Source organism: Delphinus delphis, chromosome 8 (genome assembly GCF_949987515.2).
Source record: "Delphinus delphis chromosome 8, mDelDel1.2, whole genome shotgun sequence".
Classification (NCBI taxonomy): Eukaryota; Metazoa; Chordata; class Mammalia; order Artiodactyla; family Delphinidae; genus Delphinus; species Delphinus delphis.
The window spans coordinates 61,775,666-61,795,105 of NC_082690.1; positions in this window are offsets into that span (position 1 = coordinate 61,775,666).

Below are 19,440 nucleotides of genomic sequence, written 5' to 3' on the forward strand. Positions count from 1 at the left end.
TGGATTGCATTCTGAATGGCTGCTGCAACCTTCATGTACCATTCTATGTTTGGGTCCTGTGCCTCAAAAACTAACAGTTCCTCCTCAAATAAAGAAAATTCCGTTGCCATTTCCTGTGTTGTGAATCTCTTTGGTTCTTCAGCAGTACCAGCTACATCACCACTGCTTTTACGCTTTCTTCCAGACATCCTGGGCTTGAAATAAAGATACTGTACTACTCTACTTTATACAGTACTATACAGTGAAGCACACAAAAGCACAATCACTTGTAGATGATGCATGCACGTGACAATGTACACCAGACATGTGAACTAACTTACGTGATTGGACATGTGAACACACGTTCGCATCTTTGAAAGTTTGCAACTTGAAGGTTCGTATGTAGGGGACTTACTGTATTTTTATATAGATGAGAACACAAATGCAATAGTTTCATTTCTTTGATTTCTGGGTGAACACGTTAATGTTTGAAAAATTTGTGGCCAGCGTATTTTTTTTAACAATTTCTCCCCTATTTTTTCTACCATATACTTAATATGCTTAAAGTGGGGAGAGTGGTTTAATAAAATCTGTGAAAATGTTTCCTATAGGAAGTTCTGACATACATACAAAAGAGCTGCTTTTACAATCACCATTAGCGATTCATGATATTCCATCTTGAATAGAGAACCCTCCTTGAGATTTCCCAATTATTCCTACAGTGGTCTCTCTCTTCTGTATCCTTATAGCTAGGCGCTGAACTCTTATTTCAACCTCCTCACTGGCATGGTTGGCTCCTGTCTTACTTTTCTGTCTTCCTCCTCTCTACCACTCAGGTGCCATTTTGAAAGTGCAAAATTGATTATTTGTTCTAAATGTTTAAAAAAATGATTGTGATTGCTTTTTTCATAAAGCTCTAGACTATCTTCCAAACATCTCTGGGAAATATCTGCTTTACCACACGTTAAGATCCTCTGTTCTAGAAGATTATTGCTCTCTACCTGATACAGACGCAAGTTAAAGGAATTGTTAAAATCTTAGGCAAAATTGGAAGGATATAGAGATGTAGGATACAGGAGTTAGGTTTAATTTTAAAGTTCCTTTTCTCCCCCCATCAGATTTCTTGAGCTATAATTGGCACAACATTAAGTTTAAGGTCTACAATGTGATGATATGATACACATGTATCAATATTATTAAATGATTAACACAGTAAGGTTAACACATCCATTACTTCATACAATTATAATACGTTTTTGTGGTGAGAACACTTAAGTCTACTCTCTTAACAACTATCAAGTACACTTGACTTTTGGGAGAATGGCAGCCTGGAAAGGGTAGGGAAGCTCCAAGCCCTTTTCCTATACCTTCCTCTCTGCATGTCTTCCATCTGACTGTTCCTGAATTTTATCTGTCATAATGAGCCAATGATCTAAGTTATTTGAGGCTTTGGGTGGAGACAAGATGGCAGAGGAGCAGGAACTATCAAGTACACTTGACTTTTGGGAGAATGGCAGCCTGGAAAGGGTAGGGAAGCTCCAAGCCCTTTTCCTATACCTTCCTCTCTGCATGTCTTCCATCTGACTGTTCCTGAATTTTATCTGTCATAATGAGCCAATGATCTAAGTTATTTGAGGCTTTGGGTGGAGACAAGATGGCAGAGGAGCAGGACATGGGCTCACTCTTCTTATGAAAATGTCAAAATCACAACTAACTGCTGAACAACCATCGACAAAAAAAAAAAAAAATGCTGGAAAGTACCAAAAAAGATATCCTACAATCAAAGATAAAGAAGAAGCCACAATGAGATGGTAGGAGGGTGCAGTTGCAATAAAATCAAATCCCATACCCACCAGGTAGGTTACCCCAAAACTAGAAAAATATTATATCACAGAGGTTCTCCCACAGGAGTTAAAGTTCTGCACCCCATGTCAGGCATCCCAGCCTGGGGGTCTTGCAATGTGAGGAACAGTCACCAGAGCATCTGGCTTTGAAAGCAAGTGGGGTTTGATTGAAGGAATTCTACAGGACTGGGGGAAACAAACTCCACTCTTGGAGGGTGAACACAAGGTCTCATGTGCATCAGGACCCAGGGGAAAAAGCAGTGACCTCATAAAAGACTGGGTCAGACCTACCTGCTAGTATTGGATGGTATCCTGTGGAGGTAGAGGGGTTGGTTGTAGCTCATTGTGGGGATAAAGACTGGTGGCGGTAATTCTGGGGATTACTCATTGGCATGAGCCCTACTGGAGGCTGCCATTTTCTCACCAAGACCTGGTCCCACCCAAAAGCCTGTAGCCTCCAGTGCTGGAATGCCTCAGGCTAAACACCAGCAGGACAGGAACACAGTCACACCCATCAGCAGACAGTCTTTCGGAGCCCATAGCTTCCCGATAAACACACCCCTTGACATGGCCCTGTGCACCAGAGGGACAAGACCCAGCTCCACCCACCAGTGGGCAGGAACCAGTCCCTCCCACCAGGAAGCCTGCACAAGCCTCTTAGACTAGCCTCATCCACCAGGGGGCAGACAGCAGAAGCAAGAAAAACTACAATCCTGCAGACCACAAAATGGAGACCACAAGCACAGACAGACAACCTGAGATGGCAGAAGAATATGTTCCAGACGAAGGAACAAGATAAAACCCCAGAAAAACAACTAAGTGAAGTAGAGATAGGAAATCTACCCAAAAAAGAATTCAGAGTAATGATAGTAAAGATGATCCAAGATCTTGGAAAAAGCATGGAGGCAGAGATTGAGAATATATAAGAAATGTTTAACAAAGACCTTGAATGGATCACTGAAGAAATCAAAGAGGAAATCAAAAACACCTAGAGAGAAACAAAAATGAAAGCACAACAATCCAAAACCTATGGGATGCAGCAAAAGCAGTTCTAAGTGGGAAGTTTATAGCAATACAAACTTACCTCAGGAAACAAGAAAAATCTCAAACAAACTAACCTTACACCTAAAGCAAGTAGAGAAAGAACAAAGAAAACCCAAAGTGAGTAGAAGGAAAGAAATAAAGATCAGAGCAGAAATAAATGAAACAGAGATGAAGAGAAAAGATTAAATTAAAAGCTGGTTCTTTGAAAAGATAAACAAAATTGATAAACCTTTAGCCAGATTCATCAAGAAAAAGGGAGAGGACTCAAATCAATAAAATTAGAAAATGAAAAAGGAGAAGTTACAAAGGGCACAGCAGAAATACACAGGATCATAAGAGACTACTACAAGCAACTATATGGCAATAAATTGGACAACCTGCAAGAAAAGAACAAATTCTTTGAAAGGGACGATCTCCCAAGACTGAACCAGGAAGAAATAGAAAATATGAACAGACCAATCATAAGTACTGAAATTGAAACTGTGATTTACAAACTCCCAACAAACAAAAGTCCAAGACCAGATAGCTTTACAGCTGAATTTTATCAAACATTTAGAGGAAAGTTATCACCTACCCTTCTGAAACTCTTCCAAAAATTGCAGAGGAACGAACACTCCTAAACTGATTCTATGAGGCCACCATCATCATGATACCAAAACCAGACCCCCCAAAAAAAAAATTACAAGCCAATTATCACTGATTGAATATAAACACTACAATCCTCAACAAAATATCAATACTAGCAAATCAAATCCAACAATACATTAAAAGGATCATACACCACAATCAAGTGAGATTTGTCTCAGGGATATAAGTATTCTTCAACATATGTAAAATCATTGTGACACACGACATTAACAAACTGAAGAATAAAAACCACATGATCTCAATAGATGCAGAAAAAGCTTTTGATAAAATTCGACACCCATTTATGATAAAAATTCTCCAGAAAGTGGGCATAGAGGGAACATACCTCACCATAATAAAGGTTGTCTATGACAAACCTACAGCTAACATCATACTCAATTGTGAAAATCTGAAAGCATTTCCTCTAAGATCAGGAACAAGACAAGGATGTCCACTGTCACCACTTTTATTCAACATAGTTTTGGAAGTACTAGCCATGGCAATCAGAAGAAAAAGAAATAAAAGTAATACAAATTGGAAAAGAAAAAGTAAAACAGTCACTGTTTGCAGATGACGTGATACTATACATAGAAAATCCTAAAGATGCTACCAGAAAACTACTAGAGCTCATCAATGAATTCAGTAAAATTGCATTGTACAAAATGAATACAAACTATTGCATTTCTATACCATGAGAGATCAGAGAGAAATTAAAGAAACAATCCTGTTTACCATCGCATCAAAAAAATAAAATACCTAGGAATAAACCTACCTAAGGAGGCAAAAGACCTATACTCTGAAAACTATATGATGTTGATGAAAGAAATCAAAGATGACACAAAGATGTCATATCTTTCCAAAGATGGAAATATATACTGTGTTCTTGGAATGGGAGAATATTGTCGAAATGAGTATACTACCCAAGGCAATCTACAGATTCAGTGCAATCCCTATCAAATTATCAATGGCATTTTTCACAGGACTAGAACAAAAAATTTTACGTTTTGTATGGAAACACAAAAGACCCCAAATAGCCAAAGCAATCTTGAGAAACACAGAGCTGGAGGAATCAGACTACCTGAATTCAGACTATACTAAAAAAACTACAGTCATCAAAACAGTATGGTACTGGCACAAAACCAGAAATATAGATCAGTGGAACAGGATAGAAAGCCCAGAAATAAATGCACACACCTATAGTCACCTAATCTATGACAAAGCAGGCAAGAATATACAATGGAGAAAAGACAGTCTCTTCAATAAGCAGTGCAGGGAAAACTGTACAGCCACATGTAAAAGAATGAAATTAGAACACTCCCTAACACCATACACAAAAATAAACTCCAAATGGATTAAAGACCTAAATGTAAGACCAGACACTATAAAACTCTTAGAGGAAAACATAGGAAGAACACTCTTTGACCTAAATTGCAGCAAGATATTTTCTGACCCATCTCCTAGAGTAATGAAAATAAAAACAGAAATAAACAAATGAGACCTAATTAAACGCAAAAGCTTTTGTACAGCAAAGGAAACCATAAAGAAAATGAAAAGACAACACACAGAATGGGAGAAAATACTTGCAAATGATGCAACCAACAAGGATTAATCACCCAAATTTACAAATAGCTTATGAAGCTCAATACCAAAAAAAAAAAAAAAAAAAAATCAGAAAAGTGGGCAGAAGACCTAATCAGATATTTCTCTAAAGAAGACAGGCAGATGACCAAGAAACACATGAAAAGATGCTCAACATCACTTTATTATTAGAGAAATCCAAATCAAAACTACAATGAGGTATCACTTCACACCAGTCAGAATGGCCATCATCAAGAAGTCTACAAGTGGGCTTCCCTGGTGGTGCAGTGGTTGAGAGTCTGCCTGCCAATGCAGGGGACACGGGTTCGTGCCCCGGTCGGGGAAGATCCCACATGCCGTGGAGCGGCTAGGCCCATGAGCCATGGCCGCTGAGCCTGTGCATCTGGAGCCTGTGCTCTGTGATGGGAGAGGCCACAATGGTGAGAGGACTGTGTACCACAAAAAAAAAAAAAAAAGAAGTCTACAAGTAATAAATGCCAGAGATGGTGTGGGAAAAAGGGAACCCTCCTACCCTGTTGGTGGGAATATAAATTGGTGCAGCCACGATGGAGAGCAGTATGAATTTCTGTAAAAAAAACTAAATGTAGAGTTACTATAAGATCCAGGAATCCCACTCCTGGGCATATATCTGGAGAAAACTCTACAATGTTCACTGCAGCACTGTTTACAATAGCCAAGACTTGGAAGTCACCTAAATGTCCATTGACAGATGAATGGATAAAAAGATGTGGTATATACACACAACGGAATATTACTCAGCTATAAAAAAGAATGAAATAATGCCATTTTGCAACATGGATAGATGTAGAGATTATAATGCTAAGTGGAGTCAGAGAAAGACAAATATTATATGATATTGCTTATATGTGGAATCTGAAAAATGATACAAATGAACTTATTTATAAAACAGAAACAGACTCACAGACTTGGAAAACAAACTTATGATTACCAAAGGGGAAAGGTGGGGAGGAGAGATAAATTGGTAGTTTGGGATGGACATATACATACTACTATATTTAAAATAAATAACCAAGAAGGACCTACTGTATAGTACAGGGAACTCTGCTCAATATTCTGTAATAACCTAAATGGGAAAAGAATTTGAAAAAGAATAGATACATGTATATTTATAACTGAATCACTTTGCTGTACTCCTGAAACTAACACAACACTGTTAAATCATACTTTAATATAAAAAAAATTTCCAAAAAGTGAGTTCCTTGAAAATTTGACAGTCTTATAATATAAAATAGATAAACAACAAGACCTGCTGTATAGCACAGGGAACTATATTCAGTATCTTGTAATGACCTATAATGGAAAAGAATCTGAAAGTGTGTGTGTATGTGTATGTATGTGTGTGTGTGTATATATATATAATGTAACTGAATCACTTTGCTGTACACCAAAAACTATCACAACACTATAAATCAACTATACTTCAGCTTAAAAAAATGTTGGGAAAAATAGGACATTTGACTTTTGAACAATGAGGGGGTTAGGGGAACAGTGGAAAATTTACCAGTAACTTTACAGTTAGCCATGGGATCCATGGTTCCACACCTGCAGATTCAATCAACCACGATTCACGTAGTAATGTAGTATGCTTTTAGTAGGGAAAAAAAAATCAGAGCTTAAAGATGGCGGAAGACTAAGACACGGAGATCACCTTCCTCCCCACAAATACATCAGAAATACATCTACACGTGGAACAACTCCTACAGAACACCTACTGAACGCTGACAGAAGACCACAGACCTCCCAAAAGGCAAGAAACTCCTCATGTACCTGGGTAGGGCAAAAGAAAAAAAAGAAAAAACAGAGACAAAGAATAGGGACGGGACCTGCACCAGTGGGAGGGAGCTATGAAGGAGGAAACGTTTCCACACACTAGGAAGCCCCTTCGTGGGCAGAGACTGCGGGTGGCGGAGGGGGGAAGCTTGGGAGCAACGGAGGAGAGCGCAGCAACAGGGGTGCGGAGGGCAAAGCAGGGAGATTCCCGCACAGAGGATCGGTGCCAACCAGCACTCACCAGCCCGGAAGGCTTGTCTGCTCACCCGCCGGGGCGGGCGGGGCTGGGAGCTGAGGCTCCGGCTTCGGTTGGATCCCAGGGAGAGGACTGGTGGTGGCTGCGTGAACACAGCCTGAAGGGGGCTAGTGCACCACGGCTAGCAGGGAGGGAGTGTGGTAAAAAGTCTGGAGCTGCCGAAGAGACAAGAGACTTTTTCTTGCCTCACTGTTACCTGGTGTGCAAGGAGGGGATTAAGAGTGCTACTTAAAGGAGCTCCAGAAACTGGCGTGAGCCATGTCTATCAGCGCGGACCCCAGAGACGGGCATGAGACACTACGGCTGCTGCTGCAGCCACCAAGAAGCCTGTGTGCAAGCACAAGTCACTCTCCACACCTCCCCTCCCGGGAGCCTGTGCAGCTTGCCATTGCCACGGTCCCCGGGATCCAGGGACAACTCCCCCAGGAGAACGCAAGGCGTGCCTCAGGCTGGTGCAACGTCATGCTGGCCTCTGCCACCACAGGCTCGCCCCGCACTCCGTGCCCCTCCCTCCCCCTGGCCTGAGTGAGCCAGAGCCCCTGAATCAGCTGCTCCTTTAACCCCGTCCTGTCTGAGTGAAAAACAGATGCCCTCAGAGGACGTACATGCAGAGGCGGGTCCAAATGCAAAGCTGAACCCCAGGAGATGTGCGAACAAAGAGAAAGGGAAATTTTCCCTAGCAGCCTCAGGAGCAGCAGATTAAATTTCCACCATCAATTTGATGTACCCTGCATCTGTGGAATACCTGAATAGACAACAAATCATCCCAAATTGAGGAGGTGGACTTTGGGAGCAACGATAAATATATTTTTTCTGCTTGATCTCTTTTTGTGAATATGTATGTGTATGCTTCTGTGTGTGATTTTGTCTGTATAACTTTGCTTTTACGATTTGTCCTAGGGTTCTGTCTGTCTGGTTTTTTTTTTATTACTTAAAAATTTTTTTTCTTAAAAATTATTTTTTATTTTAATAACTTTATATCATCTTACTTTATCTTATTCTTTCTTTCTTTTTTCCTCCCTTTTATTCTGAGCCATGTAGAGGACAGGTTCTTCGTGCTCCAGCCAGGTGTCAGGGATATGCCACTGAGGTGGGAGAGCCAAGTGCAGGACACTGGTACACAAGAGACCTCCCAGGACCCACGTAATATCAAACAGTGAAAATCTCCCAGAGATCTCTATCTCAAAGCCAAGACCCAGGTCCACTCAAGGACCAGCAAGCTACAGTGCTGCACACCCTATGCCAAACAACTAGCAAGACAGGAACACAACCCCATCCATTAGCACAGAGGCTGCCGAAAATCATAATTGGGTCACAGACATCCCAAAACACAGCACCAGACGTGGACCTGCCCACCAGAAAGATAAGATCCAGCCTCATCCACCAGAACACAGGCACTAGTCCCCTCCACCAGGAAGCCTACACAACCCACTGAACCAACCTTAGCCACTGGGGACAGACACCAAAAACAATGGAAATGACAAATCTGCAGCCTGTGAAAAGGAGACCCCAAACACAGTAAGTTAAGCAAAATGAGAAGACAGAGAAACACACAGCAGATGAAGGAGCAAGGCAAAAACCCACCAGACCTAACAAATGAAAGAGGAAATAGGCAGTCTACCTGAAAAAGAATTCCGAATAATTATAGTAAATAACGAATAACGACAGTAAAGATGATCCAAAATCTTGGAAATAGAATGGAGAAAATGCAAGAAACGTTTAACAAAGATGTAGAAGAACTAAAGAGAAAACAAACAATGCTGAACAACACAAAAAATGAAATTAAAAATTCTCTAGAAGGGATCAACAACAGAATAACAGAGGCAGAAGAACGGATAAGTGACCTGGAAGATAAAATAGTGGAAATAACTACCGCAGAGGAGAATAAAGAAAAAAGAATAAAAAGAATAGAGGACAGTCTCAAAGACCTCTGGGACAACATTAAATGTGCCAACATTCGAATTACAGGGGTCCCAGAAGAGGAAGAGAAAAAGGGACTGAGAAAATATTTGAAGAGATTATAGTTGAAAACTTCCCTAATATGGGAAAGGAAACAGTTAAGTCCAAGAAGCATAGAGAGTCCCAACAGGATAAATCCAAGCAGAAACACGTCAAGACACATATTAATCAAACTATCAAAAATTAAATACGAAGAACAAATATTAAAAGCAGCAAGGGAAAAACAACAAATAACACACAAGGGAATCCCCATAAGGTTAACAGCTGATCTTTCAGCAGAAACTCTGCAAGCGAGAAGAGAGGGATTGGACATATTTAAAGTGATGAAAGAGAAAAATGTATAACTAAGGTTACTCTACCCAGCAAGGATCTCATTCAGATTTGATGGGGAAATTAAAAGCTTTACAGACAAGCAAAAGCTAAGAGAATTCAGCACCACCAAACCAGCTTTACAACAAATGCTAAAGGAAGTTCTCTAGGCAGGAGACACAATAGAAGGAAAAGATCTACAATAATAAACCCAAAACAACTAAGAAAATGGTAATAGGAACATACATATTGATAATTACCTTAAATGTAAATGGATTAAATGCTCCAACCAAAAGACATAGACTGGCTGAATGGATACAAAAACAAGACCGGATATATGCTGTCTACAAGAGACCCACTTCAGACCTAGGATACGTACAGACTGAAAGTGAGAGGATGGAAAAAGATATTCCATGCAAATGGAAACCAAAAGAAAGCTGGAGTAGCAATTGTCATCTCAGACAAAATAGACTTTAAAACAAAGACTATTACAAGAGACAAAGAAAGACACTAAATAATGATCAAGGGATCAATCCAAAGGAGAAGACATAACAACTGTAAATATTTATGCACCCAACATAGGAGCACCTCAATACATAAGGCAAATATTAACAGCCATAAAAGAGGAAATCAACAGTAACACAATCATAGTAGGGGACTTTAACACCCCACTTTCACCAATGGACAGTTCATCCAAAACGAAAATAAATAAGGAAACACAAGCTTTAAATGATACATTAAACAAGATGGACTTAATGGATATTTATAGGACATTCCATCCCAAAACAACAACACACATTCTTCTCAAGTGCTCATGGAACATTCTCCAGGATAGATCATATCTTGGGTCACAAATCAAGCCTTGGTAAATTTAAGGAAATTGATATCATTTCAAGTATCTTTTTCGACCACTACGCTATAAGACTAGATATAAATTACACGAAAAAATCTGTAAGAGATACAAACACATGGAGGCTAAACAACACACTACTTAATAACCAAGAAATCACCAAAGAAATCAAAGAGGAAATCAAAAAATACCTAGAAACAAATGACAATGAAAACACGACAACCCAAAACGTATGGGATGCAGCAAAAGTAGTTCTAAGAGGAAAGTTTATAGCTATACAAGCCTACCTTAAGAAACAAGAAACATCTCAAATAAACAACCTAACCATACACTTAAAGCAATTAGAGAAAGAAGAACATAAAAACCCTAAAGTTAGCAAAAGGAAAGAAATCATAAAAATCCGATCAGAAATAAATGAAAAAGAAATGAAGGAAACAATAACAAAAATCAATAAACCTAAAAGCTGGTTCTTTGAGAAGATAAACAAAATTGATAAAGCATTAGCCAGACTTATCAAAAAAAGGGAGGAGACGCACATGAATAGAATTAGAAATGAAAAAGGAGAAGTAAAAACTACCACTGCAGAGATACAAAGGATCATGAGAGATTACTACAAGCAACTCTATGCCAATAAAATGGACAACCTGGAAGAAATGGACAAATTCTTAGAAATGCACAACCTTCTGAGACTGAACCAGGAAGAAATAGAAAATATGAACAGACCAATCACAAGCACTGAAATTAAAACTGTGATTAAAAATCTTCCAACAAACAAAAGCCCAGGACCAGATGGCTTCACAGGCAAATTCTATCAAACATTTAAAGAAGAGCTACACCTATCCTTCTCAAACTCTCCCAAAATATAGCAGAGGAAGGAACACTCCCAAACTCATTCTAGGAGGCTACCATCACTCTGATACCAAAACCAGACAAAGATATCACAAAGAAAGAAAACTACAGGCCAATATCACTGATGAACATAGGTGCAAAAATCCTCAACAAAATACTAGCAAACAGAATCCAACAGCACATTAAAAGGATCATACATTATGATCAAGTGGGGTTTATCCCAGGAATGCAAGGATTCTTCAGTATACACAAATCAGTCAACGTGATACACCATATTAACAAGCTGAAGGAGAAAAACCATATGATCATCTCAATAGATGCAGCAAAAGCTTTCAATAAAATTCAACACCTATTTATGATAAAAACTCTCCAGAAAGTGGGCATAGAGGAAACTTACCTCAACATAATAAAGGCCATATATGACAAACCCACAGCAAACATCATTCTCGATGGTGAAAAACTGAAAGCATTTCCTCTAAGATCAGGAACAAGACAAGGATGTCCACTCTCACCACTATTATTCAACATAGTTTTGGAAGTCCTTGCCACAGCAAACAGAGAAGAAAAAGAAATAAAAGGAATACAAATTGGAAAAGAAGTAAAACTGTCATGTTTGCAAATGAAATGATACTATATATAGATAATCCTTAAAATGCCACCAGAAAACTACTAGAGCTAATCAATGAATTTGGTAAAGTTGCAGGATACAAAATTAATGCACAGAAATCTCTTACATTCCTATACACTAATGATGAAAAATCTGAAAGAGAAATTATGGAAACACTCCCATTTACCACTGCAACAAAAAGAGTAAAATACCTAGGAATAAACCTACCTAGGGAGACAAAATATCTGTATGCAGAAAAGTATAAGACACTGATGAAAGAAATTAAAGATGATACCAACAGATGGAGAGATATACCATGTTCTTGGATTGGAAGAATCAGTATTGTGAAAATGACTATACTACCCAACGCAATCTACAGATTCAATGCAATCCCTATCAAATTACCAATGGTATTTTTTACGGAACTAGAACAAATCATCTTAAAATTTGTATGGAGACACAAAAGACCCCGAATAGCCAAAGCAGTCTTGAGGGGAAAAAACGGAGCTGGAGGAATCAGACTCCCTGACTTCAGACTATACTACAAAGCTACAGTAATCAAGACAATATGGTACTGGCACAAAAACAGAAACGTGGATCAATGGAACAACATAGAAAGCCCAGAGATAAACCAACGCACCTGTGATCAACTAATCTATGACAAAGGAGGCAAAGATATACAATGGAGAAAAGACAGTCTCTTCAATAAGTGGTGCTGGAAAAACTGGACAGCTACATGTAAAAGAATGAACTCAGAACACTCCCTAACACCATACACAAAAATAAACTCAAAATGGATTCAAGACCTAAATGTAAGACTGGACACTATAAAACTTAGAGGAAAACATAGGAAGAACACTCTTTGACATAAATCACAGCAAGATCTTTTTTGATCCACCTCCTAGAGTAATGGAAATAAAAACAAAAATAAACAAATGGGACCTAATGAAACTTCAAAGCTTTTGCACAGCAAAGGAAACCATAAACAAGACCAAAAGACAAAGCTCAGAATGGGAGAAAATATTTGCAAATGAATCAACGGACAAAGGATTAAGCTCCAAAATATATAAACAGCTCATGCAGCTCAATATTAAAGAAACAACCCAGTCCGAAAATGGGCAAAAGAGCTAAATAGACATTTCTCCAAAGAAGACATACAGATGGCCAGGAAGCACATGAAAAGCTGCTCAACATCACTAATTATTAGAGAAATGCAAATCAAAACTACAGTGAGGTATCACCTCACACCAGTTAGAATGGGCATCATCAGAAAATCTACAAACAACAAATGATGGAGAGGGTGCGGAGAAAAGGGAACCTTCTTGCACTGTTGGGAATGTAAATTGATATAGCACTATGGAGAACGGTATGGAGGTTCCTTAAAAAACTAAAAATAGAATTACCATATTATCCAGCAATCCCACTAGTGAGCATATACCCAGAGAAAACCATAATTCAAAAAGACACATGCACCCCAAAGTTCATTGCAGCACTATTTACAATAGCCAGGTCATGGAAGCAACCTAAATGCCCATTGACGGATGGTTAAAGAAGTTGTGGTATATATATACAATGGAATATTACTTAGCCATAAAAAGGAATGAAATAGAGTCATTTGTTGAGACGTGGATGGATCTAGAGACTGTCATACAGAGTGAAGTAAGTCAGAAAGAGTAAAACAAATATCTCATATTAACACATATATGTGGAACCTAGAAAAATGGTACAGATGAACCGGTTTGCAGGGCAGAATTTGAGACAGAGATGTAAAGAACAAACTTATTACCACCAAGGGGGGAAAACCGCGGTGGGGTGGGTATGGTGGTTGTGCTGAATTGGGTGATTGGGATTGACATGTATACTCTGATGTGTATAAAATTGATGACTAATAAGAACCTGCAGTACAAAACAAACAAAAAAACCCCACTAATATTAAACTTTCTCTGGTTTATTTGTAAGCAAATATGTTAATATAAATGTTTCAGACATTACATGAAATTTCTAAAAATCTTATATGTTCTGGTATAATGTTATGTCATAATTCTAGTTATTACTTTAAAATGTATATCTCAGAAATAACTAAATTTCCTTGTCAATTACATTATTATGAACTTTCATCAGATCTTTGTGGTCATTTTTAAGTCTTTTGTCATTTACAGACAATTCTGGGTGTACTCTGATGCTTTTGCAAATATGTTCCTACAAAAGGGTTTTATCTTCAAGGAATTCATGGAAAAGACTGTGACAAGTACAGGTTTCTGGTAACTGACTATACTGCTGAACTGAATGAATAGGCATTTTCAGAACTCTAATGGAAAACTGATGAATTCATAAAAGTGCTAACAAAAGATCGAGATGAAAAAAAAATTAATTACATGGGACTGAGTGAACTGATGAGGATGTTTATAATTTTTGTGACTTTCTGTTTGAATTAAAAAAAATCCCACAAGGACTCAGAGGCAAAAAATATACAAATCAATTTTCACTGCAAAGTAAAGGAGCTGTTACAGTGGAGGATTACTGGACTGAATATCAATATTATGACATAGTATGAGTGTGTTTCATGTTTGGTAATTGCAATCATTGTTGCTTTTGTTGTGGTCATCCATTTACAATGCTTGGTGTCAGTTTATTTGTCTCTTGTAAAAATAAAATACAGTGTGTTTGTGTGAAAAAAATGAAAAAAAAAATGCATATTAAGTGAAAAGTCAATCTGAAAAGGCAACATACCATATGACTCAACCTATATGATGTTCTGGAAAAGGCAAACGATGGAGACAATTAAAAGATCAGGGGTTGCAGGAGTTAGGCATAGGGAAAGATGGGTAAGTAGCACACAGGGATATTAGGGTAGTGAAAATACCCTGTATAATACTATAATAGTGGATACATGTCATTACATATTTGTCCAAATCCATACACCACCAAGAGAACCCTAATGTAAACCATGGACTTTGAGTGATTATGATGTGTCTATGTAGTTCAACTGTAACAAGTGTGCTGCTCTGGTTGGAGACTTTGGTGGTGAAGGCAACTATGCATGTGTGGGGGCAGGGGGTATATAGGAAGTTTGTACCCTCTGCTTATTTCTGTTGTGAACCTAAAACTGCTCTAAAATATGAGGTATCTATTATATTCAGGGTCCTTTTACTTCAATAAAACTTCTTATGACCCCAGTGGTGTGAAGCATGTTGAAATATACCTTTTAAAGTGAAGGATAAGTTGGTGCATCTGGCCCCTCCTAAAAAAAGGGGGGACAACACCTACTGGGCTTCTTTGGGTTTAAGAGGCAACATAACTCTTCATTTGGGTGTGTTACTCTGGCCCACTTACTGAGTGACCCTCAAAGCTTCTAGTTTTGACTGGGGCCCAGAAATAGAATCTGCAGCAGTCTCAGGCTGCTGAACAAGCTGCCTTGCCACCTGGGTCATAGGATCCAGCAAATCCAATGATGCTTTAAGTATCAGAGGCAGATAGGCATGCTAATGGGAGCCTTTGGCAGGCACCTATAGGTGAACTGCAGTAGAGGGACTTAGGATTTAGGAGTAAAGCCCCGACGTCTTTTGTGGATTACTACTCTCCACTTGAGAAATACCTCTTGGCCTACTACTGGGCCTTAGTAGAGGCTGAATGCTTGAGCATGGGCCATCAAGTGACCATGTGATTGGAGCTTCCCTTCCTAACCTGGGTTTTATCTGACCCACCAAGCCATTAAGTGGAGTTTGAACAGCAGGACTCCATCAAAGAGAAGTGGTACACATGTGATCAGACCCAAGCACGTCCTGAAGGCACAAGTTACATCAAGTGGCCCCAATGCCCACTGTCTGCACTCCCGCTACACTTTCTCCATGCCTGCAGCTATGACCTCATGAGAAGTTCCCTAGGATCAGTTCACAGAGGAACCTAAGAATTGGGTCTGGTTTACAGGAGGTTGTGTATAGTATACAGGTGCCACCTGAAAATGGACAGCTGCATACTATAATCCCTTTCTGGGCCATCCCTAAAGGAAAGTGCTGAAGCAAAATCCCCCTCTGGGCAGAATTTTGATCAGCACAGCTGGTTGTTTACTTTTCTTGGGAGGAGAGATGGCCAGAGGCACAATTATATACTGACTCATGGACAGTGGCCAATGGTTCAGCTGGATGTTCAGGGACTTGGAATGAATATGATTAGAAAATTGGTAACAAGAAAATTTAGGGAAAATAAGAGACTTCCTGGGAAGGGCAAAAAATGAAGATTTCTGTCCCATGTGAATGTTCAAAGGATGACCTCAGCAGAGAAGGATTTAATAATCAAATGGTTAGGATGACCTCAGCAGAGAAGGATTTAATAATCAAATGGTTAGGATGACCTCTTCTAGAGATATTAATCAGTCTTTTTTCTTAGACACCCCTGTCATTGCCCAACGGAATCATGAACAAAGTGGCCATGGTGCCAGGGATGGAGGTTATGTACGACCCCAGCAATAGGGAATCACCAAGGCCAACTTGGCTATGGTCATTGCTGACTGCCCAATCCGCCAGCAGCAGAGACTAACACCAAGTCCACAATATGGCACCATTCCCCAAGGTGATAAGCCAGCTATCCTGTGGCACATTGATTACACTAGACTGCTTCCATCATGGAAGTGGGGGTAGTGTTTTGTTCTTATTGGAATAGACACTCTGGGTATGGTTTTGCCTTCCCTGCATGCAATGCTTCTTCCAAACTTATCTGTGGACTTACACAATGCCTTATCCACCATCTGGTATTCCATGGCTTCTGATAGGAAATCAGTTCACAGCAAATGAAGTACATTTCTCCTTCACTAGTGTTACCATGTTTCTCAACACCCTGAAGCAGGTGGATTTACTGGACAATGGAGTGGTCTTTTGAAGAATCACTTATAGTACCAGCTAGGTAACAATATCTTGCAGGGCTGCAGAAGGTTCCCCAGAAGGCTGCATATGCTCAGAATCAGCATACGATATTAGAACTATTTTCCCCATAGCCAGGATTCACAGGTCTAGGAATGAAGGGGTAAAATGGGAGTGACACCACTATTTCCCCTACTGAGCTACTAGCAAAATTTTTGCTGTTTCCACAACCTTAGGCCTCGTTGACCTAGAGGTCTTAGTTTCAAAGGGGATAATTCTTCTACCAGGAGACACAGTGATTCCACTGAACTGAAAGTTGACTGCCACCCGGTCACTTTGAGCTTATGTCTGAATCAAAAGGTAAAGTAGGGATTTACTGTATGGGCTGGTAAGTTTGATTTTTACTACCAAGGAGAAGTTGGTCTACTACTTCACAATGGAAGTAAGGAAGAATTTATCTGGATATACAGGAGATTCCTTAGGCTGTCTCTTGGTATTACCATGCCATGTGATTAAGGTCCATGGAAAACAACCACCCAATTCAGGCAGGACTACTAATCAACCATATTCTTCAGCAATAAAGATTTGGGTCACTCTACCAAGTAAGGAACCATGACAAGCAGAGATGCTTGCTGAAGCCAAAGGTAATACAGAATGAATAGTGGAAGTAGGTAGGTAGAAATACTAGCTATAACCACATCCCCATGCTAATCAATTTATGGGGAGGACAAAACTAAGGAACTACTGAAATGGAAGGTATAGTGTCAAAGAAATATCACTTTGTGGATCAGTACCAGCTTACTGAAGTATCTTTACAAAAACGCACTGTGAGAATAACCAGTTTGGGGGCTGTGTCTTTGGATTTGAATGTTACAGAGTAGAAGCGCATGTTTGTGTTGATACAGCACCTGCAATTCAGTATTGAACAATAGACAGCTCTTTGTATTCCAGACACAGGAAGTTATTTCTGAGGGAACAGCCAGCTTGGTGGAGCGCATAAAAGCCACTACTATAAAGAGTGTTTATCCTGAGGAGGGGGAATTCCCATCTCCCCCTATAATTGCCAAAATGGAACACCCCAGATGAAGCAGCTGATATGCTTTGTATGCAAACCATGTGGGATTGGCTTTATGGTGACCAGGATATTCAGTCGCTGAATATGTCCATTACCCAGGTATGGTAAGTGCTGTAATTAAGGGGGCCCCTCTTGCATAGGCATCTCATGTAACTTTACTGCTACAAAATTAAGCAAAAGTGGAAGAAACCTTATCAGATTTGCTGTCTCTGCTTCCCTGTATGTACCTGACTGATTCCAAGAACATTAGATTAATTAAGAAAATTGGGAGAGACAAAGGGGAGTGTCAAGGAACTCTAGCTGAGTGAAAGTTTAGGTGGTTGAGAAACAAGATGAATAAAGTGGACGATGATGGAGTAAAACAAAGATATTGATGCAGTACTACCAGAGATTGGATAGACCAATGGAACCCCCTGATGGTCCCCCAACAATAAAGGGCCCCCAAAATGTCTCTCCTATTTACCCCAGTTTGGAAGAATTTAAAAAGCTGGAAGGCAAAGATTATAATAAAAAATTTGACCAGGAAATGCAAGGGGCAATGATTAGGCAGATTAATTAAGGCATAGAGTTGAAACTGAGCAGAATCCTATGGGGACTCCCCAGGTACAAGCTGCTCCCTGCTTGTTTGTAAAAAAAAAAAAAAAAAAAAATAGCTTTAGTCTCCTAGGCCTTCTGAGTTCCAAAGAGCAGACTCGAGCAGTTAATAATTAGAGAAGTGAGAAAATACAGAAAAAGTTCAACCATAAAACAGTCCCAGGACTCCTAGTTTCTCCCCAAGGGATATAGCTAACAATCTGGTGCATATGTCAATACTTGAGTCATTTTATGGAAACCAGGATCCCACCAGATGGAAAACGCTGACTACAGCCACGGAGATCCAGTCAATTTAGAGCAAGAAGAGTGATGACCAAAATGCCACAAATATCTACTTTTTGCTTAAGACCCAACTAACCAGATGAACCCATGAGCTGATCATGCACTTAAGACCCTTACCCTTAATTTTAGTCTTTAAAAGCCCTTGCCTGAAAGCTACTGGAGAGATTGGGGCCTTTGAGCATTAGCTGCTTATTCTCCTTGCTTGGTGCTCTGCAGATAAACACTATAGTTTCCTTCATCACCACCCAGCATCAGTAGGTTGGCTTGGCTGTGTGTCAGGTGAGTGAAACCAAATTTGGTTTGGTAACAACTTCAGTGACCACAAAAGGACTACAGTCCTGAGTAAGGATCTTGCTTATGGCAGTTGGCCCCTGGCTAGTGGTGGTTCTCAGGTTCTGTCCAGAAGATGCACGAGCATCTTTGCCTCATGGACATTTCCAAGTGCTTGCTGCCACCAGACATCATTGGCCCATGATGCTTTTGATTTTGTGGTGAAGGAAACAAAGCACTTGCTGGTTGACATGCCTCTGGTAAGTAGTAGAGCTCACAGGCACTGGCACCAGGGTATTTTTCTCTTAGTCACTTGGCTGTGTCTGTGATGGGACACTGATTTTGCTGGGATTATTCCCTACTGCACTAAGCAATCTGTAACCCTGAGAGACCTCATTGTATTTGCTTGCTTGCTTGATATTTGACAGCATCAGCCATGAACAACTAAAAATGAGCACTCAGACCTCTGTTCCATCTTGTAGCTCCCCAGGGTGTATTTTGAAGAATTGAGAATTTTAGTTATGCACCTATGAAAAGAAATAGAATGGTGTTCTCTTCAAACATTGCTTGGCCTCAGTGTTCCTTAGGATCTGGAGAACAGTGCCTCCCTAATGGCTCTCTAAATTGTAATACCATCGTCCAAGTAGAA